Below are 23516 nucleotides of genomic sequence, written 5' to 3' on the forward strand. Positions count from 1 at the left end.
AAGAGAGAACAGGGGAAAGTGGTGTAATATCTTTTAAATAAAATGTATAGCAATATATTTTAAATAAAAAGTGGGGTAGAGAGATGGTTCAGCAATTAGTAGTATTGGGGGTTATTACAGAAGACCAAAGTTCTATTCCCAGAACCCACATGGTAGCTAACCATTTGCTGTAACTCCAATCCTGGGCACCTCCTGTTTCTTGTTTTTTGTTTTTTTCTGGACTCTGTAGATATTGTTCACAGACACATGTAGGCAAAACTCTCACATAACTAAATTTAAAAACCAGTTAAAGCCGGGTGGTGGTGCCTCCCAGCACTCAGGAGGCAGAGCCAGGAGGATCTCTGTGAGTTCAAGACCAGCCCGGGCTACATCATGAGTTCCCAGAGAGGCACAAAGCTACACAGAGAAACCTTATCTTGAAAAAAAAGTTAAAAACAGAAAAAAATAAAAAAATAAAATTCTCTTCAGTGGTTTCAAAGTCCCAAGACAGACAGCAGACAGAGATAGTTAGAATGAACTCCTTTTTGTCCTGAATGGAAGGAGCCGTGGTCTGGGAAAAACACAGAAACCTCACAAGATTACAATTCCCATATAGTTTTGTTTTACAAGGTCTGGTTACAGAGTGATCACAGCGGGGGGACAGTTACGTCAACAGGTACATTTTTTCCTGAAACCTCAAGGGGGTAACAGGGCGGGAGTGGAGTTTACAAAAAGGTCACAGTGATCCTCCTGGAACACTTGCAACTATCCAGGTCCCAGTTGAGCACATCTCTTAACAGAAATCTCTTTACATTGTTACATTGTAAGGGTGGTTGAATAATGGCTGAGTCAGGTGGTCCTCAAAACTAGTTCTTTTAGTTTCTCATTTCCTGGTGCTTCAAGTTTCTCCTTTCCTGAGGCTTGGGGGTGTAAGCCTGAAGGGCTAGGGTCTTTCAGTTTCACAGGTACAGATATCTTTGAGTTCAAACATCAAGATTAACAGATGTCATAGGCTCCAAAGCAATCTACTTTCATAGTGTCTTTTCTGCAATTTTCAGCTAAGACCTTGTGGTACACTCTCTGTCAGTTTGAGAACACTATGTTATATACAGTGAGTTCCAGGACAGCCAAGTTGATCACACAGAAAAACCCTGTCTTTAAAAACTAAAAGAAAAAAATAATATTAATTATACTACTTAAGTAATTATAATAAACTAGGTCATGGGAGACCATGGGAAAAAAATCACTGAAGACCTTAGAGAGGCATGGCTTGCCCTCATGCTTCTTGGCCCCAAACACCTAGGTTTTTCTCTCTGTTGAAATACTTTCTTCTGCATCTACTCCACAGAATTTGTCATCCTCAATGGAAGCATCTATGTTGTTTTAGTCAACCACCAAAGAGAAAGAGAATGTGAGGGTCCTTAAGGCTTCCGAATAACCCCTGTGCTGAACCTCCATTTGAAATACCCAGCTGGCTCTGCTGGGTGTAGCAGGTTAATTCAATCACATTCCCATATCTATACTAAAGTCCTTCATGATGCTGCTCTTAATGAATGCATGGGAAGAGAAGCTTCAGTTTGTTCTGCCTCTGAGAGCCAATAGTGCTCTTTATCTTGGCTCTGCTATACAACAGGGAATGCGGTTTGTGATCCTTGGCATCCAGTCTCTGTGTGTGGTAGCAAGCATAGGGGGTTATTGGTGTTTGGGAATCTGAAATATTATCAGGAAGATGAAATTTTAAAATAAAGTTTCCTGAGAGGATCCACATATAAGGGAAAGAGAGATGACATAGTCTCTGGTAAACATATAAATGGAGATGACATGTGTAGACTGTTGTTACAGAAATGCTTCATATGCTGGAGCCCTGAATGTTTAATATCCCCCTTACTTTTGACATGGCTTTCTTTTTCTTTTTCTCAAGTGGCTGTGGAAGTAAACACTTTTGAACACATGTCACCTATATGTGTTTCCCCACTTTTCACAGTTCTCTCACTGTTTTAGATTTTCTAGATAAATTCTCTCAATTAATACATAATGTATTTTTTTTATATTACACACAAACATGGATACTCACTTCCTCCTTAGAATGTAATTGGGTCATTTAAATCAGTTAGGAAGGAGACATGTTATATGACCCTTCCAAGCAGGAATCAATTGCTCATTATATAAAAATCAAAGAAAGAGGCAAAAAGAAACAGGAAGGAATGTATGCCCTGAAAAATTAATGTTTAAAGTGGAATTGCTATAAAAGACATACTGTGTCATATACTAAGATGAAGTATTTAAATGTGATACAAACTTCCAAATGGAATTTGTCAGTCATAAGGTGGTGGGAAATTATCCTAACAAGAGTCTTTTGTTCTTTTTACTTTTCTGTTTTTGACTAGAATTAAAGAATCTATTCCACCATTTCTTTTTGTTAGCTACTCACCTCCTTGTCAACCTGCACTCCCCTTCAGTTGTACTGACACCTGCTACCAATCTCTCCCACAGGGGCTGAGGCTGATTTTCTTGCCCTGGTTGAGCAGAGTCACATTTGCCTTCATCACTTAGACTTCACTGTCTTCTCTTTAGCACTAGTGACAGCTCTGAGGAAATTTACAGAGGAATGTGAAAATTTAATCAGAATTAATGTAGAAACTGAAGTTTCTCTTCAGGTATCATCTTTACTCCCTGTGACACAGGAGGAATGTTCCAACATTCTGTACACGCACTATAGCTGTTAAAGGCAGAGATGCTGAAGCAGGCCTAAGTTCTATGCCTTTACATTTGTGTTGCTTACTCATGCCTGAAATGAGTCCTTCATAGCTCAAAACTCATCCAAGTTGAACAACGTCCTTTATGAAGGCAAAACTTCTAATTCTTTCCTAAAGAGACCACCTACTAAGAGAAAAGCGGTCAAATGAATGAGCCTATGGGGGCAATTCAGTGGGAAGCCCACATACTCAAAAAGAAGTAAGCCATGCCTTTCACTGGCCCTTTCATTTGATAGGTTGTGGAAATCTATCCACAAAGAAAGAGGAAGTGCCACTCATGTAGGTCACGTCCCCTCAAATTGTGTTTTATACAAGTACATACATGTAGATAAGAATATGTATAGGGTTGGAAGGGGCAGGAAAAGGGAAGAGGGGAATCTTTGATTGGTATGTAAAATGAAAAAAATTCCTAATTATAACCAATATTTCTATTGGGCTAGATTTATATTTGTGCCTAGAATCATTATTCTTCCACATAGTTTCTAAACTCTCCTACTCTCCCATCACCCATAAGATATGTAAAAATTACAAACCTTAAAAATATTTTATGCTATCACTAAGTATTTGTTGATGAAAGGATTGGTTTCAACATCTTTATCTTAATGAGAAGTACCGTGCTCCAAACTGTTTCTGGGAAAGAAGCAGTTGAAAACAGCAGTTCACATCTGAAAATACAGATTGTTTTCATTATGAAACCAGATTGCAGTCTCCTGAAGGGTTTAGTAATGCTAGATGTTCACTCAATTCTGGATATGATTGTCGAGCATAGCTTACTTCTTTAAAAGAATGTATCAAATCAGGTTATGTTAGAATAGTAACAATAGTTATCTGATAGCCTGAGATTCTGGTAAGTTGAGGCTGGGCACCTCAGCAGATAGAGTAGTCCCACAGTGGCTGTCTCACATCGGAGAGACCCACAACCCAGTGGTTGCTCAGAGCATGAATCTGTCTACCTGAGCAGTCTGAATGTGGTACTAGAACTTTAGAAGTTTCCTGGAGAGGTGATAGTCTCTAGTCAATGGACAGATACTGCAAAGATGTTTCTGGTATCAGCAGAGCAATCCTCTGCAACAGCAGCAGGTTAAATCAATTCATCAGCAAGAGGAACGGCCAGGCAGGCACAAGGTTAACAGCCTGCATCCTACTCTGCCCTTTTTAATCTAGGCTGCTAACAGAAGGTTTCACCCACACTTATGGGGTGGGTTCTTTCCACATAAATTAAGGCAACCAGGTCAAGTTTTTAGTTCGGTTCCCTACTGAGGCAATTCTAATTTGTGGCAAATTGACATTAAAACCAATCTTCACATTCTACCATTGCTCACTGGCCACCTTAAAATCCATATGCTTATGCAGACATAAACATACACACATCACAGCAAGGAAACAAAAAAACAGGAAGAAAAAAAGGATATATTTAGAAAATGATATTCAAATTAAATTGTAAATACAATATAATCTTTTATCCCTCAAGCCTCATATTTAGTTCACAGTATAATACAATCCTCTTTTAGATGTCCTATATTCTAATATCCTAAAAATCCAAATTCAAATCCTTTAAAAGTCTCATATGAAGTATCAGGGACTAAGGGGGTCCAGCCCCTCGATGGTCCCCTCCCAGGGTTTGGGAAGAATCTACAACCAGCTGATAATTAATCTTTGATGAAAATAAATGAATCTATGTACATGAAACTCCTTAGTCCATACACTTTATTATTCTGGGTCAGTTCTCTCTCTACACAGCTTATATTCTGCTCTCATTTTAGCTCCTTTCTTGCCTGATTTCTCTCTACATTTATCTGCTGTCCCCTCTAGGTTCTATCTTCATCTTAGTTCTGTTCCTTGTAGGTTCTCATTCATCTGGTTCTTTCCCATAACATCTCCTCTCCCATCTCATCTTCTCTCATCTGTTTCTTCCTCATCTTGTTCTTTCCCATCTGGCTCTTCCATCTCGTTCCTCTAGTACTCTCTTCTAGCCCTTCAATCTAGTTCTTCCCTATCTCAGTTTGTTCCTCTCAAGCTCTTACCCATCTAGTTCTTCCATTCTCTTTTCTCTTCTCCATCCCCCTGTGCCCTGGAAGTCCCAGTAAATATACACTTACAAGCAGTAATCCCTTGGCAGAGGAAAGCCAGGTTTCCAGGCTCAAATGGAGGGGTGATAAGAATCACATAGAGAGGCAGTAGTACTTAATTATCATTTGCAACCCAAAAGGGAAGTGACTAATGGGGAAATGAATTAACTAAAGGCTAAATTTGGGTAGTATCTAAGAAGAGAAATTTTATGTGCTCCACTATAGTCTTAAACGTGATTGGTGGAAAATGTTAAGACTCTATAAGTTGCTAGGTCAATGGGAGAAAATAAAACTGTCTTCTTTTTTCCTGTGGTACTTATCTATTCAAGTTACCTGCCATTTTTTCTGGAGGGTAAGGGATAGTGTGCTCGGTCACTAGGCAACCTGTGTACAGCTAGATGCCTCTGGTGACAGTAAAAGGGAGATAGGTAAGATTTGGGAAAGGAGGTAGTTAAGCTTAATTGGCACATCCACCAGGTCTTCTCAAACAGGTAGTCTGGACACTTAAGTCTGTTCTTAGAGAGTACAGAGGTATCTCTGATAAGCTACTTTCCTCCATCTGGGGATGGACCTGGCCAGATGCTGCCAATTACGATAATTACAGGGAGGCTTGAGCTAGGGTTCTGGCTGTGCATAGCTGTCAGCACAGAAGGTTATATAAATATTCCTTTAGTAGAGGGGAAATGGTGCCCACAAATGATAGAAAATCTACAATAGCACACAAGAAACTCATAGCAGAAAACAACTGATAATCAAAAGCCAAATATCACCAAGGCTCCCTGAGCCTCAGCTTGACCTCTGGAAGGCCTTTGGCTTCTTGCAGGTGTTAACTTTGTCATAATCAGGTGAAATCCTACTTTGTATATTTTTGTGGCTTGCAGCAATAAAGAAACTGTGTACATACATCTAGCACATTATGTTAATAGTGTCTATTATAATTCCAATCCTGAAAAAATAAATGCCATAGCAAATAGGCAATCAAACCAAGCTACAAGACATCCAGCAGAAAAAACTCAAAACCTGGTGTTCTAATGAATTTGGAATGTAATATTATGAACTCAGAAATAGACTGTCTAGCAAATTTCTTTGGAGAATAATTGTTTTAGTGTCTCATAACTTATCTTTGATAATATGGATTCATAACATTTGACTGATAATAGTATCTCATTCAATATTGAATTAAATTATAAATAGAAATAAGAAAACAATAAAGTCTCTTTAATGTAGGCATACTTATTTTATTAACAAATAGAAAAAGACCATTTATGTTGAATATAATAATTTTATATTTTTTAAAGCTGAAGGGCACTCTCTAGGGCCAGTCTCAGATTCATGATCCTCCTGCCTCAGCTTCCCAAGTTGCTAGGTTTAGAAACATGCACCACTATTCCCTGATAAAATGTATTTCTCAAACTGGGAAGTGAGATCTATGTATTTGCTTGTATAAGGCATATGAAATTGGAGTTTATATAGCTACTGCCAGGTTGCTCTCTCTAAAAGCATCTGCAGAGCTCAAAATGTAACATAGTCTATTTTCCAGTTTCCTGTCTCAAACCTTGCACTTGTGTCTTTCACACGGTCCTACCAATATTGAGTGGAAGTTGGCAAGAACAAAGCTCTGGATGAGATACTTTGATGAAGGTGGAAATTTCTGCCTCCTTTCAACATTATCTCCAGCCCCAAAATATTTCTCTATCTTGCCAACTGATTCAACAACACTTGCATTCCCCAAAGTGACCCTGTTGGAAGGAGGCACAACTTGAGAAGCCCCACAGTGACACTAAAACAAAATCTGTTTCCCGGGACACAAACTGTTTTCCTCCTTTCCCTTCTGCATGACAGCTCTCATCTTAAAGATCATGAAATCACTCAAACTTATGCTTTTGTCATTTCTCAGCCATGAGCCACTAAGTCATTTGACATGCCGAAAATTTACCAAATCACTTGGAGAGGTGAATGATAAGAGCATAGTCCGACTGATGCAAGCTCCCTGTCCATGCTGAGTCACAGGAACGCCAAGCTGATGACCTGATACAATGTCAACATTGTTAGATACCACTTCCTCACTGGGACTAAACACAGCCACTTCTGCGGAATAGAAGTCAACTCTAATCTAGCCATCTGTGGAATTGACTTGACTAGGGTCCCTGTCACATACAAGCAGCTGTGTGATTTTGTGAAAGTGACTCTCTGGTTGTCATTTTAATTTTCTCCTGTTTCCAATAAAGCAGCCCTATCTGGTGGCCTCCCAGATGGCCAAATGGGTCTTCTGCTCCAGGTAAGAGGATGTGAGGCTAGGTCAGATAAGATGAGGCAAGGTGAGACAGAACAAGAACTGTGGGATGGTAGGTGTGCAGCTCTGGCCACAAGGCCTCCCTCTGTAACTTATGAGCAGACCATGGAGGCCTGAGCACCCACTTGTCCTGTGCTGAGCTGGAAGCCTGCGATGTGCAGACCCCCAGTGTTGAGAGGCTCCACAACCTTTGTCTCTTGAGACACTGCAGACCATTCCCACCAAAGCCACATCCCACCAGTAAAGGCCAGCCTCCAAATAGAGCCACATGCAACACATCCAATCATAAATGGCATGTGAGGCTTAAGCCCACCCCTGAAGCACTCTGGCCCAATGAGCATCTGGACAGAGACTCTAAACCTCCCCCATTCCACCTTGTTCTTCCGGCCTGGTGCATTGAGCATGCTCAGACTTGAGGAGGTGAAGGAACTACTGAGGAGCTGCTGAACCGTTGTGGAGGAGGTCTGTGGAGATCATTCTGGTGAAGGCCGTCCCAGGCCAGGGTGGCCAGGCTCAGGGTCTCTGAGGGGTGGACCACACGGGTGGGAGACCACCATCTCCTCAGAGTCTGGAATTCCTCACAGCCCCGGTTCTGGTGAGGCTGAGGTGAAGGCAAAGGCCTTCTTGGCAGCAGTCTCCTCTTAGGCCAGGTGTAGTGAGGGCTGGGGCAGTCTTCTCAGAGCCTGGAGACTCCTCACAGCCCAGTTCTCCTGAGGCCGCGATGCCTGCTGTGAACATCCAGGATGGCAGGATGCAGTTCTGAAAGAATGATTATAGGCTTTCATCCAAATTGCTATAGGATTAACCTTTTCTGTATTTCTTTACTGCATCTTAGTGCCTGTGGGATCTGCGATATCCCTTTTCTCACTCCTTATGTGAGTAACTTGTATTCTTTCATTTTTCTTCGCTAGTGTGCCTAGAGATTTATCAGTGTTATGTAGATAGGTATCTTTCTCTTACTTCTTGTCATATTTATTTTCAATTTATTGAATTTTAAAAATTGATTAGGGGCTTCTTACTTTCTTTTTAGTATTTATATAAAATTTATGTCACAGATTATAAATTACTTAAGTCAGGTGTTAAGTATTTCATACCTATAATCAAAGCCCTTGGGAAACAGGATTCCATTAGTTGGAGAACAGACTGGGCTCCACACAGAGCTCTACACTGGGGCTATGCTACAGAGTGAGATCACAAAATCCAAATGTATTCACATTCATATAAAATCATTTAATGTTTTAGTTTTTTTCTAATTATGGTTTAGCTTTATTCCATAAATTTTGTTATCTTTTATTTCCACTTTGATACTTTTACTCTTACTATGACTTTCTCTTTTAATCTATTGATTATTTTAAGAATGAAATGTTTAATTTTCATTTACTGGGGATTATTAAGATACTATTCTGTTATTAACTTATATTTTAATTTCCCTGTAGTCACATTGCACACATCACTTTATGTTTATTTAAACCTGTTTAGTATCTTGTAACACGGAGTGTGTTGAAAAGTGACTTGTGTGTTCTGGAAACGTTGTCTTAAGCTGTCGTTTGAGGAGGTGTTCTGTAAATGTCTGTTAGGTGAAATTGATTGACAGCAGTGTTCATGTTCTCCTTGCCTGCTTCTTTCTTATTTTCTCTTTTTATAGTATAAGAACTTAGTTATAATTTTAATTTTTTCTTATTACCCAATCTTATCCTGTGGATATATCAAGAGTAAAATGGAATTTTCTGTTCTAAATGCATCATCTTTAACCCTTTTTAGATAGGAACTTTTGTTCCTATGTCAAAATTGCCCTGAATTACTCCATATGTTCATATTTTTTAAAAGTCAAAAACCTCATTCATTTGAATTCTTATTGTTTAGTTCATATTAACAAATGGTAGAAAGTGAAATTTGATTTTTTTAACCTATGCATTTTTCTTTTTTTATTGATTCTTTGGGAATTTCATACCATGTACCCCAATCGTACCCATCTCCCAGTCCCTCCATATCTGCCTCTCACTCTTTTAGAGTCCCCACACAAAGGAAAGAAAAGGGGAATATAAATGAGACAAAATAAACAATAATTAAAAAGAAGAAAAAGTAAAGCACTTCACTCCCCCGACCCCCATCTTTCCCACCTCTCCATCATCTCTCCATCATCTTAGTGGCATTAGGAGCTGCTGTGTATCATTCAGGTCTAGTATTGATGGTGTACCTAAGCCACGGGCCTTGAATCTGACCAACATCGCTTTACACAATGAACATTTGCAAGTAAAGGCGTTGGACTTTCCCTCCTTTTGTTCTGTCAACTCCCATCTCCAACTTTAATTGTGGATTTTTCAGTTTCCATCCACTTTCTCAACCAGGTTGGAGGATTCGTAGTTAAATTCTTTTTAAGTAGAGTGTTCTGTCTGCCTGGAAAATTGATCCCTTTTCACCACACACATGTATATTATAATATTTGTGTTATTCATAATAGATACTTTCCCTAGTAAAATTTATTGTTCAGCAGTTTACTTTGGTAGTAACATGGGTACTAGGACATTTTAAAGAACTCTGCCTTTTCCTGCCTCCTTACTCTGACACTCTGCCCATACATTTGTTTTCTATTCATCATAGAGTGAAATCCTTTGTGTATGTTTATCTAGTCTGGCAATTTCTCCCATCTAGACTTGTATGTTTAATGCAATTACATGGTTAGTTTGAGTCTTCTATCTTGATAGTTTTAACTTCATGGGTTCTGTCCAAAATGTCTTTCTGTGTCTGCTTTTGGGTTTTTTTTCTATTTATCCCCTCACCTAGTTTCTTATTCAGAAGTCTTTTTAAAAAAATTAATAGCTATTTTTCAGGCACTGAAGGCCCATGGGCTACTAAACTCAGAGCTCGTTCCTTGGTGACTTATGTTAGAAGCTGCCAGACCTTTGGAGCTCATCCATTGTGTGTTGTGTCAGCCAGATCAAATAGTAGTTTATAGTTTACAGATTATTGATGCCAAAATTTCTGTCTTTTGTTATGGTGGACTTCAAAGCTTTTGTAATCCTTCTTAATTAAATAAACATGATGTATGACAATATGGTGATGGAATTTAAGCACACTGTAACTTTCATTGACTAGAAGTAATGAAATGCCAAGAAAGCCCTTATAATATTTAAATTTTTTTTAACCCTTTTCAATCCTCTGCATCTTCACTTGAAAGGTGGAAGGGCAGGGATATGCATTACTTTTTTTTTTTTTTTGAAACAGTGTTTCTTTGTGTAGCTTTGAGTCTTCCGTGGATCTCGCTCTGTAGACCAGACTGGCCTCCAACTCACAGAGATCCACCTGCCTCTGCCTCCCAAGTGCTGGGATTAAAGGCTTGCGCCTCCTCTGCCCGGCAAATTCTTTTTTTATTTTTTTTGAGACAGGGTTTCTCTGTGTGGTCCTGGCTGTCCTAAAACTCAGTTTGTAGACCAGGCTGGCCTTGAACTCACAGAGATCCGCCTGGCTCTGCCTCCCGAGTGCTGGCACTAAAGGCATGCACCACCACTGCCAAGCTATAATGTTTAATTTTTATGCAGATTTATTTGCATCAACTTTATCCAACTCAGATTTCTTACGTGGTCCAATAATTTTATATACTGGTGTAAATCTTTTAGGATTCTGGGTTCCAGAATGACCTTATAGTACTTATAATTTATTAATTACACTCCTTTATTCTTACAACTGAGAGTGTGAGAATGAACTGACGTCATGTACAGCATCCATGCAACCCTCTCTGCCTCTCTGGTTCCAGAAAACTCAATAGGGAAATTTGGAGAGAATACTTTTAAAATTCCACATATGTGTTTATAGGGGGAGGTATGTGCATAGGAGAGCAGTTCCCACAGAGATAAGGAGAGGCTCCAGATTTCCTGGAACTAGGGACATTGGTGTTTGATTATGAATCACTGTGATGGGTGATGGAAACTGAACTCAGGTTCTTTGAAAGAGTACAGTGTGTGTTTTTCTGTGAGGCCAACTCTAGCCCCATCATTCAAACATTTTAAGAGAAGTTTAGAGGATAGTAAAAATGTAGTCATTTTGTTTAGTTTTATTAAAATCTATAAGCCCTTATGCATATAAGTAATTCTTTTTTGTTTTGTTACTTCTAAAATTAATCTTGTTATTCTGTACATATTAATTATACAGAGTCACTAATTTGCTCATATACATCCCCTCACTACCCTGTTATACTCCCTCCATCTAAAATATGTGCCTTCATGCTTCCTCAAAAATTTTCCTCCTACTTTGATATTTTTTCTAGATCCATATGGGATATTTGTATTTTGGAGAACTGTCTATTTTTTTAATTTTGATGATACGTAGTTGCAGCATTTTTCTTGATAATTATATAATTAATTTTTTTCTATAGGTTTTCTTTCTTTATTGAATTATCTTGCATTATTTATGTATATCATACTTTGTTTATCCATTAGTATATTGGTGGTCTTCTAAGCTCATTCCATAAATCATCTGTGTTGTAGGTAGCACAATGATAAAAATTACACACAAACTCACATACACACATATACATGATTCAGTATAGTGAGTGCACTTTTAGAAGTAGGCACACCCAGGAGTGACTCAGCTGGTATGTCTATGTTAAATTTTCATTCATAACCATCATTATAGCATCCACAGTACCCAGCATGTTTTATTTTACAATAAACACAGCATATATGCTCTTTTTTACACTCCCTGTGCAGCATTAAAAAATTAGATTTGGTAAAAATTGTAATCATTAAAAAGACACTTAAAGCTGGAATTATGGGGCAATCTAAATATTACTCATCACCAAAGGATCATTTGTCCTCTTCTGTATTTACGTTGTTTATATTTTACTAGTGTGAGAATGGGTTTGGGGGCCCAAGAAAATGACCACATAATTTGTAGTGTTTGAGCCAGGCTGTAAGTCCTGCTGCAAATTTATTTTAATGCAAGTGATTGCCATGCCTTTCTTACTCTGAGTGGTCAGAGCTTGACCTCATATTACTGCATGGTTGGTTCCCTCAAAGTGGTCCACTTGGTAAGCAGAATGCACTTGTGAGTACCTAGTATAACTTTGCACACATATTTGTATCTCACATATATGTTGGCATTTGAGATACTGTCTCAGATATGGTCATTATGAAAAATTGTTTTCAGCATGCAGAAAATGAAACTCTGCTCTTTATCTTCTACCGTACACAAGCTCTGCACCAAATGCATCATAGATGTCAAAATAAGACCTGATACCCTGAAATTGTCAAAGGTCACAGTAGAGAAAATAGTCCCACTTCCACGAACAGGTAAGGGATTTCTGAGTAGGACTCTCATCCAATAGTAAATGAGACCAAAAATCCACAAATAGGATCTTATGAAATTATGAGTTTTTATTTTAGCATAAGCAAATATAATTGAAGTGGTGGCCCACAGAATATGAGAAAATCACTGGTGCAATAGTGACATGGGAGTCACTGTTTAATTAACTTCCTTCTGATCTCGTGAGGCCTGCACTATAGGAAGGAATTAATACCTAGTACTGTGTACCTGGTCAAAAGTCACTGGCTTCACAGATCATAACCTTTACGATGATGCTACTATTGTTACTTTGTGTAATAGCAACTGCTTTGTAAATATTTCTGTTTCTACATCTAGATCTCTTCAGCTCTCAGTCTTGATCAGAGGTCCTTCTTTCGGTAGCAGGCATCAGTGAATGCACAGCCTCATAACATTAGAATGTTGAAGTGACCATGAATGCTCATTGCTAAATGGAACCTGTAGATTAACCGCTTCTGTTAGACATAGGAAACCTCATGGAAATGGGCCCCGAGTGTCCTGACTGAGCGTGAGGGGAAATGCTGTGACATGCTGTCTTTTGGACATGACATAAGCCATAGCTCACTCACAAGAACTGTGATCACCTGCAGCTTCAGGTGACCATGTTCAGGACTGACTGTGAACATACCAATCTGTCCTGAACCAGACAGCTGGAAGAGGCAGTCTGCTGGTGGAAGACAAAGCTTACTAAGCCTTTGAATCTCAGTACAGAAAATAAAAAGGAAGCCAGAAGTTGGCTATTTGTATTACTTATCAGTTCCCCTTTATCTGTCTGCCTCCCAGAGAAGACTGTGTAATTCCTATTCCCTCAAATGAATGCATTTATTGAGGTTAATACAGGAGAATAGGTACGGAAATAATTATAAGAATATGAATATCTGTAATGTGTGGCATCACAAAGTCTCATATTAGAATGGGTGACTCATGAAGACTAGAATTCTGAATGTGTCTGCATGACTTGTTTGCAGCTGAATGAGACAGAGGGTCTCATTTCTTCAGTTCTCCTTAGTTACCACCTATTTAACCTTGGGAGTGGAAGGGCCTTGTTAATCCTGTAAGTTTCAGCTTTCCCAGCCATAGTTTAATTGCTGGGTATTATGAACTTCATAGAACTTTCTGAGACTTAAGGAAATAGCCCTACCCAGGGAAGAGCACACTACTTGGATACTCAATATCAAATGGTCAGTCGTGAAAACATATATTCTAGCTATACAAAATGATTGGTTTACATTTAAGAATATATAACTACATGCATACATACACACACACACACACACACACACACACATACACACACACACAAGCTTATAACAGCAATTAATGAAAAGGCAGGTCATAAATTAGAAAGAGAGCAAGGAAGAGTATAGGGAAGGTTTAGAAGGATGAATGAAAAGAGAAAATAATGTGATTATAATCTCAAAAATAACAGTAAAGAATATCATGTCATAATAAGGAAAATTGTTATACAACACTTCATCCTTTCCTTAAACTGTTAATTGTTTCCACAAGATCACTTTCTTCCATTGGGCTCTGCAAAGGCTGGAGAGCCACACACAGGTCCTGAAGTCCCTGATGAAGCAACCATTTAATTTTCATCTCTTCTGTAAACACAGCTCCATCATGCCCAGTGAATTGGCCATAATGTACTGCTTCTCTCATACATATATTTTTCTTTCTTTTTTTCATTAAGAATTTTTTCATTTTATATAACAAGCACAGATACCCCTCTCTTCCCTCCTCCTGCTTTTCCAGCATTTCCCCCTTCAACCCACCCCGTACTCCCTCCTCCAACAAGGTAAGGCCTCTCATGGGGAGTCAGCAGAGACTGGTCCATTCAGTCGAGGCAGGTCCAAGCCCCTCCCTCTGCATCAAGGCTGTGCAAGGTGTACCACCATAGGTAGTGAGCTCCAAAAACCAGCCTGTGCACCAGGGATGGATTCTGATACTACTGCCAGAGGGCTCCTTAAGCAGATCAAGCTAAACAACTGTCTTGATTATGCAGAGTGCCTAGTCCAGTCCCACAGAGGCTCCATAGCTGTTGGTCTAAAGTTCATGAGTTCCCTGTAGTTTGATTTGGTTGTTTTGTAGGTTTCCCCATCATGATCTTGATGCCTCCTTGCTCACAGAATCCTCTTCTCTCTCTTTGACTGGACTCCCAGAGTTTAGCCTGGTGTTCTGCAGTGAATCTCTGGATCTGCTTCCATCAGTTACTGGATGAAGGCTCTATGATGACAGGGTATTCACCAATCTGATTACTGGACTAAGACAGTTCAGACACTCTCTCCACTATTGCTAGTCATCTAAGCTTAGGTCATCCTGATGGAGTCCTGGGAACTTCCCTAGCACCCAGTTATACCCTATCCCCATGATTTCTCCCTCTATCATGGTATCTCATTGCTCTTCCACTATGTCCCTGTTCCAGATCGACCATCCTGTTCCCTTATTTTCTCATCCCCAACCCCCTACCCTCCATCACCCCCCTCCTCCCCAGTTTACTCATGGAGATCTCATCTATTTCCCCTCCCAGGGTGATCCATGTGTCCCTCTTAGGGTCTACCTTGTTACCTAGCTTCTCTGGAGCTGTGGGTTGTAGTCTGGTTATCCTTTGCTTTACATCTAGTATCCACTTATGAGTGAGTACATATCATGTTTGTCCTTCTGAGTCTGGGTTACGTCACTCAGGATGACATTTTCTAGTTTTATCCATTTGCCTGAAAACTTCATGATGTCATTGTTTGTTACTGTTGCATATTATTCCATTGTGTATATGTACCACATTTTCTCTTCAGTTGAGGGTCTTCTAGGTTGTTTCCAGGTTCTTGCTATTACAAATAATGCTGATGTGAACATACTTGAGCATGTATCCTTGTAGTATGACTGAGCATTACTTGGGTGTATGCCCAAGAGTGGTATAGCTGCTTCTTGAGGTGGATTGATTCCCAATTTTCTGAGAAACCTCCATACTGATTTCCAAAGTGGCTGTACAAGTTTGCATTCCCACCAACATTCGAAGAGTGTTGCCCTTGCTCCGCATTCTCTCCAACATAAGCTTATATCAGTGTTTTTAGCTTAGCCATTCTGACAGGTATAAGATGATATCTCAGGGTTATTTTGATTTGTATTTTCATGATGGCTAAGGATGGTGAACATTTCCTTAATAGTCTTTTGGCCACTTGAGATTCTTCTGTTGAGAATTCTGTTTTGATCTGCACCTCATTTTTATTTTGATTGTTCAGTATTTTGATGTCTAGTTTCCTGGGTTCTTTACATATTTTTTAGATCATCCCTCTGTCAGATGTGGGGTTGGTGAAGATTTTTTCCGATTCTGTAGGGTCTCATTTTGTCTTATTTACCGTGTCCTTTGCCTTACAGAAGCATCTCAGTTTCAGGAGGTCCCATTTATTAATTGTTGCTCTCAGTGTCTGTGCTACTGGTGTTAGATTTAGGAAGTGGATTCCTGTGCTAATGCATTCAAGGCTACTTCTACTTTCTCTTCTATTAGGTTCAATGTAACTGGATTTATGTTGAGGTCTTTCATCCACTTGGACTTGCATTTTGTGCAAGGTGACAGATATAGATCTATTTGCAGCCTTCTACATATTGACATCCAGTTATGCCGGCACGATTTCTTTTTTTCCATTGTATAGGTTTGGCTTCTTTGTCAAAAATCAGGTGTTCATAGGTATGCAGATCAATGTCAGGGTCTTCAATTCAATTGATTGGTCCACATGTCAATTTTATGCCAATACTAAGTTGTTTTTATTACTGTAGCTCTATAGCAAAACTTGAGGTCAGGGATGGCGTTACCTCCAGTGGTTGCTTTATTGTACAGGATTGTTTAAGCTATTCTGGGTTATTTGTTTTTTTATATGAAGTTGAGTATTGTTCTTTCCAGGTCTGTGAAGAATTGTGTTGGGATTTTGATGGGGAACACATTGAATCTGTAGTTTGCTTTTGGTAAGATTGCCATTTTACTATGTTAATATTACCTATCCATGAGCATGGGAGATTTGTCCATTTTGTGATATCTTCTTCATTTCCTTTCTACAGATACTTAAAATTCTCATCATACAGCTCTTTCACTTGCTTAGTTAGAGTTACCCCAAGGTGTTTTATATTATTTGTGGCTATTGTAAAGGTGATGTTTTTCTGATTTCTTTTTCAGCCCATTTATCATTTGTATATAGGAGAGCTACTTTTTTTTTTTTTTTTTTTTTTGTTTTTTTTTTTTTTTTTTTTTTTTTTTTTTTTTTTTTTTAGTTATCTTGTATCCTGCCACATTACTGAAGGGGTTTATCAGCTGCAGGCATTCCCTGATACAGTTTTGGGGGTTACTTATGTAGACTATCATATCATCTGGAAATAGAAAAAGTTTGACTTCTTTCTTTCCAATTTGTATCCCCTTGCTCTCCTTTTGTTGTCTTTTTGCTCTAGCTAGGACTTTGAGTACATATTGAATAGATATGGGGAGAGTGGATAGCCTTGTCTTGTCCTTGATTTCAGTGGAATCACTTAGAGTTTCTCTTCATTTAATTATATGTTGGCTGTTGGCTTGTTGTAAACTGCCTCTATTAGTTTTAAGTATGTTCCTTGTATTTCTGATCTCTCCAAGACCTTTATCATGAAGGGGTGTTACTTTTGAGACTTGATTGTTCCTAAAAATATCAGTTGAAATCAAGATTTGGAGTTTTATCAGGCTACAACAGCGTGCAGTATAACACCATTTGTATTATGCTATGTTCATATTCATTGGTTACCCAGATGAGAGCTTGGATCATATGGTGAGTAGCACATCCTGGCACGCATGTGTTGAGGATGGTATGTCTTGTAAATGAAATGTATGTGTTCCACACAGTGGTACTCAGGATATCAACTTATATCTGTATATGAAGTTTGAGTGTCTAAGATTTTCAATAAACATTCTTCAGTGTGTCTCTTTTGAGGCCTTGATTGACTATAAAATATCAAGGTCTGGGATCAGAGTTCCCTCTAACTACCAAATATGTTAATGATGTCCATTTGCTTTCATCTGTAATGGAACCATTGGCTCTATTGAGAACATGGTATTTCTGGCTCCCATTTGATTAGGGCGTTGGATGAAGAAGAAAATATTCTGCTCACACATCCTTCAAGTTCAGGGCTTTTGGGCTTAGTTCTTGCTCAGTAGGCTGCAGGTCTCCACTGAAAGCAGTTTATGGTCAGGCATGTTTCTCTTCTTGCATTGCCTGGACTCCTTTCACACAGGTCTTGGTTTTTGGCTACTTGATCAGTGTTTGTTCTAGGAAGAGTTCTCCATTGTGATTGGATCAGGCTCCATTTAAATTATTTCTTCAAACTGGACTTCCTAGGGTCAACATTAAGTCTTGCCACATATCTCTCATTGGGTTGGCAGGAGCTCCCTTGACTTTAGGGTTTGTGGTTTCTCTTCATCAAGGTCTGTGGTTGGCTTGTAACATTTGATTTTGCCTAGTTTGTTCTATGAGCTTTGTATGAGTTCTGAATTCTTCCCAGTCAATATTTGCCCCAGACCTCCTTCTTCATTTGGTCCTTGGTGTTTTCAGAATAAGGATTAGACCTGGGCATAGATGTTTTCCTGGTTTTCTCTGGGTGTTCTTTCTTTAAGGGGATGGCCCAGTCCCACTTCTCTTCTTTATTAGGGCCCAGACATATTCATAGTGAGGACTGGACTCAGGCCCACTAATTTTCTTGGTTTTGGCCTGGTCTTTTTCAGCCTTAAGCTTATGAAGTGGCCCACATCTCTTCTTGCTTAGGCCCATACTTCATCAGGGTAAGGATTGTAGACAGACAGTTTTTTTTTCTTGGCCTCTTTCATTTAAGAGAATGTCCCAGGTCTTCTTCTCTCCTTGTTTTTTCTCAGGCTTTTGTCAGGGTTAGTGTTAGGCCCCTGTGTTCCCTTTTCCTGCTTTGTCCCGGCCTCTTTCATTTGAGGGATTGGTCTGGGCCCATGTCCTTTCTTAGTTTGGCCCAGTCTTCTTCAGGGTCAGAGTTATGCTGAAGCCAACTTCTCATCTTGGTGAGGGCCCTGGCTTCAGTCCAGGTAAATTTGAGGCATGGATATTCTCCTTTTCTTTCTTCCAGCCAAGTCTTTTTCTTCTGAGGGATATGGTAGTACTCATTTTCCTTTTGGTTGGGGCCAGCCTCCTTCAGGGTCAAGGTTAGGCATGGCCATTCTTTTCTTTTCTTTTTGTTGCATTTCATTGTGTTACTTTTCCTTCTCCTTTGGCCTTGGCTCTTCCATTTAATGGACTGGCCCAGGGATACCTCTGTTTTTCCTTTGGGTCAGAGCTTATTCAGCTTCAGGTTTTGGTGCAGGCCTCTTTTAGGTCAGGGTTTGGAAATTTTATTCTTAGGGTTGGTCTCTGGCTTTTCTGGGTGAGGGAAAGACTTTGTTAATTTAGGCTTTATTCCTGGTCTTCATCAGGTTCATCCTCAGGTCTTGGAATACTTTTGTCTTGACATCTTGGTTAATGTTGAATCCTGGTCTACTTTCACTTTAGGTACTTAGCATGGGCTTTTTCAGGGACAATATTGGCATGAGCTATTTTCAGGGTATGGCTCTATCCAGGCAGTTTTTGTGTTAGAGTTAAGCCTGTTTACATTGATATTCTGGGACTGTGTAGTACCTGTTTCTCTTTAGGTTTGAAGCAGTGGATACATTTGAGTCCAGGTTTGTCTGAAGCTACTTTGTAATTTGTAATTAGCCTTGGATTATGCTCAGCCTTTCTGAAAAAATTAACATGTGGATATTGATAGAGGACAGTATTTACAGCCCTTCTCTTATATCTCATGTATATTCTGAGGAACATTGGCTCTTTCCAAGGGAAGTTGGCACAGACACCAACACACACAGCACAGACTCCAGATGAAATAAACTACATATTACACAAACAGAAAGGTGAAGTAGGGAGGAGACAGTGGTGCTTGGGAGAGTCCTTGCTGCTGCATTGGTGACTGTGGTCATGGTAAAGAGGCACCCTGAGCTCATGTGGAAAATTGTTGCTTCTCAGTAAAGATAACAAACTAGAGTCCCAACAAGGTCCCTGCTGCCTTTCCTTTCTTCTGTGATCTACTCCCATGAAGGCATATCACAGGCAGTTAATATAACAGCAGAGGATGGTCCTCCATTGATCTAGTGGCTGCCTTGTTAGGCACATGAGGGTTGTGCAGATCTTCATGGGGCCTCTTATGCAGTGTGGGCATGGTGTCCCCTCCTGTATGTCATTCATGGCATGCACTATGAGGCTGTTCCTTTGGTCCTTGCTATGGAAACACTTCTCAAAATGTCATTTGTCTGGCTGTAATTAATGAAATGTGTTCATATTTGATCCTGAAGTGCAGCAATTATATAAATTTAAAGGTGAACCTATGTATATCTTGTTCTGTTCATGTAATTTTGCATCATCTTTTCAGTAATTCTTGTTTTAAAAGTATCTAGAGATTGAAATATACAAGGTACTTCATTTACCTGGAATATTTTTTCACTAAGTCTTTGAAACATTAGTCTTTTTTTTTTTTTTTTCTGAGACAGGGTTTCTCTGTGCAGCGTTGCGCCTTTCCTTGAACTCACTTGGTAGTCCAGGCTGGCCTCGAACTCACAGAGATCCACTTACCTCTGCCTCCCGAGTGCTGGGATTGAATGCGTGTGCCACCACCGCCTGGCTGAGACATTCGTATCCTAAAACATGCTATTTAACTTCTGAAGTGCCTTGGAAATTTTGACTTTTGTAAGAATGTTATATTGAGATAAGTATGTAATTATTGCTGTACCTGGTTAAATGCTGAAACCTGAACTGTCCACAGGGGCCTGCACAGCACAAATGACCAATAGCCTTAGACCAGGGAAGTGTACAGGGCACAAAGGACAGACTCTCAAAGGCACAATGCCAAGAAGAAACATGGCATTTCAATGACTCACCCCGGAATCTTCCTTGGTGCTTTTTCACTGGTTATTTCCAGTGAACTCACTCACCTGCATGTCAGAGTAACTTCACTTTTGCCTTTTCCCATGAATTACTCTGGACAAGCAGTTTCTTCAAGCTAGACACACAGCAACCCTCTTCCCATCAAGAATTCTTCCCACTACAGTGAGCTTTTATTAAGAGTGTCATTCATTTTAAACAAAATTCAGCTCAAATTTTTCACAATGCACTTTAATAATAATATTCTCTAAGTTTCAGAACCTCTAGAAAACCCTCTAAGGCAGAAAGCCACGAGTTGATCATGGAAAGTACCAGGGAAGGGCCAATGAGATGCCCAGTTGGGTGGAAGGAAAGAGCTTACTCCTCCTAATTAGTTCATTTACCTCTATATAAACAGAATGACAGAATGGTATGATGTGTTGTGTATGTTCATTCTCTATCATATGTATGTATGTATTTCTCCCTCTCAAAATAAGTAAATGATAGATGTTATTATTTTATATTTGATTGGTAGATTTCCATACACTCATCATATGAAATAATTAATTTTTAAAATAATGAAAAAATCGATGCAGCTCATAACTGTTTGTAACTCCATTTCTAGAGGAATCAACACCCTCACACAGGCATACATGAAGAAAAAACACCAATGCATGTACATTAGTGAATAAACAATTAAAATTTGTATTTGATAGTGGTGTCAGGAGCCCCAGAAGCATCCCACAGAACTAACTAACCTAGGCTCATAGTGAACCACCAACCACGTAGCTTGCTTGGGACTGACCTAGGCATTCTGCAGATATTTTACAGGTGTATAACTTGGTTTTCTTGTGAGACTCCTAACAGTGGGAGCACAGCTTGTCTCTAATTCCTGCTTTTGGACCCCATTCCTCCTACTGAATTGCTACATCCAGCCTTAATAGAAGAGGTCATGCCTAGTCCCACCACAACTTGATATAACATGGCAGACAGATATTCATAGGAGGCCTGCCCATTTCTGAAGAGAAAAAAGAGAAGGAGGAATGGATGTGGATCAGGATGAGTGGAGGTGGGTGGAGGGTTGAGAGGAGAGGATGGAGGTGAAATTTTGGTTAGGATGTAAAAATAAAAATAAACAAGTAAATAAAAACATTTATTACAAAAGAAGGGAGAATATTGACATTGCTACTTACTCTAACTTTATAATGTGCTTGCAGTTGTACAGGGATAGTTAAATCATGCTAGGCATAATTTTGAGCTGGTCTAATACATAATATGTTTGCCTTGTACTTGGAATAATATTATCATGTTTAGGCATTATTATGACCAGGTTATTGTTTTACATTTGGAAATTAATCGTGACATAGAAAGATATAATTATGTGTCAAGTTGACATGGGGTGAAGTTGTGATGGCTCTTTTTGGTTGTGAAATTTACTACATCTGCAATTAAGCAAAACCCAAATATTGAGGGGCACACCTGTGAGGTATTTTTGCTTAATTTGAAGAGAGAAGATACACACGTAATCAGATCTTTGCATAAGGAAGACATTCCCTTAATCTAGATATTGATGGAGAAAGAAACACCTTTACCTCAGATGTTTTGAGCCCAAAAACCTCATCTGTAATCAGCCAGGCCTTGTGCTGAAAGCCCATATAAAGAAATGGAAGAAGGGAGCTTTTGCTCTTTAGCTGCTTGGTCTCACCTTGCTAGCAAGTTCATTCCGTCACTGGTATTGGAGCCAACTTCTTTGGGATTCCAGACTATACTACTGATGGGTGAGACATCAAGTGTAGTGGACTGAGAAACTGCTGGATTCTTGGACTTTGTCATCATAGCCGGCCAATGTTCAAATAGCTGGAGCACAGCCTCTAAGTCATTCTAAAAAATAGTCTTCTGTATATATAGAAATTCATTCAATAAGTTGTTATCCCAATGGAACCATGACCAATGCACCAGCCAGGTAGAGAACTTTTAGAGTAGTTTGGGTCTCACAACAGCCTTATCTCAGTTATAAATCCACACGGTCACATTCCCTTAACCAGTGTTTTAGGTGATGATTTGATGCTGGCTTATTAGGTTTCTATACCTTCTGGGCAAGAAAGTAAAATAACACAAGTCTGAAATTTCTCAAACGGAACACACAGTAATCTAATTAAACGAGTAATTATATGAGATGGAGAGATTCTAGCTTAAGTGAGAATTAAAAGCCAGATGTCAGCCGGGCGGTGGTGGCGCACGCCTTTAATCCCAGCACTCGGGAGGCAGAGGCAGGCAGATCTCTGTCAGTTCGAGGCCAGCCTGGGCTACCAAGTGAGTTCCAGGAAAGGTGCAAAGCTACACAGAGAAACCCTGTCTCGAAAAACCCAAAAAAAAAACCAGATGTCTTAGCTTCAGTGGGGTAAGACCTGGCACCCCCTCCGCCACACACACAGGAAGATCAGAGGACAGTAAGTTCTTTTTACCCTTGTTGTGACAGCTCCAGTCTGGAGACCCAGGGGATAAATTTCTTTACACATTAAATCTCTGCCTCACTGTCAGTCTCAGGAGTCAGATCTATTCCAGAGGAGCTTCACCAGAGTAAATCAGTCTCTGGAAGAACTTTCTCAATAGAATCTGAGATCTGCTGTGGTAAAAGAGCAGCTTCAACCACTTCTCTCCTTTTTTAGCTTTGCCCAGAATCACTCTGCACCAGAGACATGTGGCCCTGACGCAAACTCTATCCACTCCCTCTAGTCATGAGTTTCCTCCCATCATTGCTTTTCTGGACCATCAAGAGGGATTCCTCATCCTACCTCCACCCCCAGGAGGGTCTTCTCAATTCTGCATTTCATCAGTCAGGCTTAATAGGTGTTGTCAACCTAGAAGAGATCTAGCAAATCTGTTCCATTCTCACAGTCAGTGACTGGGGCAGGATCCTGAACCTATGAGAGCCCTGAATGGATGTGTGGCAGTCTAAGACAATTAGCATGCCTGTCCCTACAGTTTTCAATAAACTTCAGTCTTTGGTTGGGAGTGATCCAATCCACCTAATACAGCACACATGGCTGGGAGGACAAGAGTCAATGCAGGGACTAGGGAGATGGCTCATCCATTAAGAGCATTTATTGCTGTCTCAGAAGACCCACAGGACAGCTAACAAACCTCTTTAACTTAAATTCCACGTGGACTCTGCCCTCAC

At 39.7% G+C, this 23516-nt stretch overlaps 1 protein-coding gene across 3 annotated transcripts in view; it reads left to right on the forward strand.

Moving 5' to 3' along the window:
- Nucleotides 1-23516, forward strand: part of LOC143269227 (disks large homolog 5-like) — a 181257-nt gene that overhangs the window by 114354 nt on the left and 43387 nt on the right. The gene's annotated exons all lie outside the window — the stretch shown is intronic.

This window comes from Peromyscus maniculatus, chromosome 18 (genome assembly GCF_049852395.1).
Source record: "Peromyscus maniculatus bairdii isolate BWxNUB_F1_BW_parent chromosome 18, HU_Pman_BW_mat_3.1, whole genome shotgun sequence".
Classification (NCBI taxonomy): domain Eukaryota; kingdom Metazoa; phylum Chordata; class Mammalia; order Rodentia; family Cricetidae; genus Peromyscus; species Peromyscus maniculatus.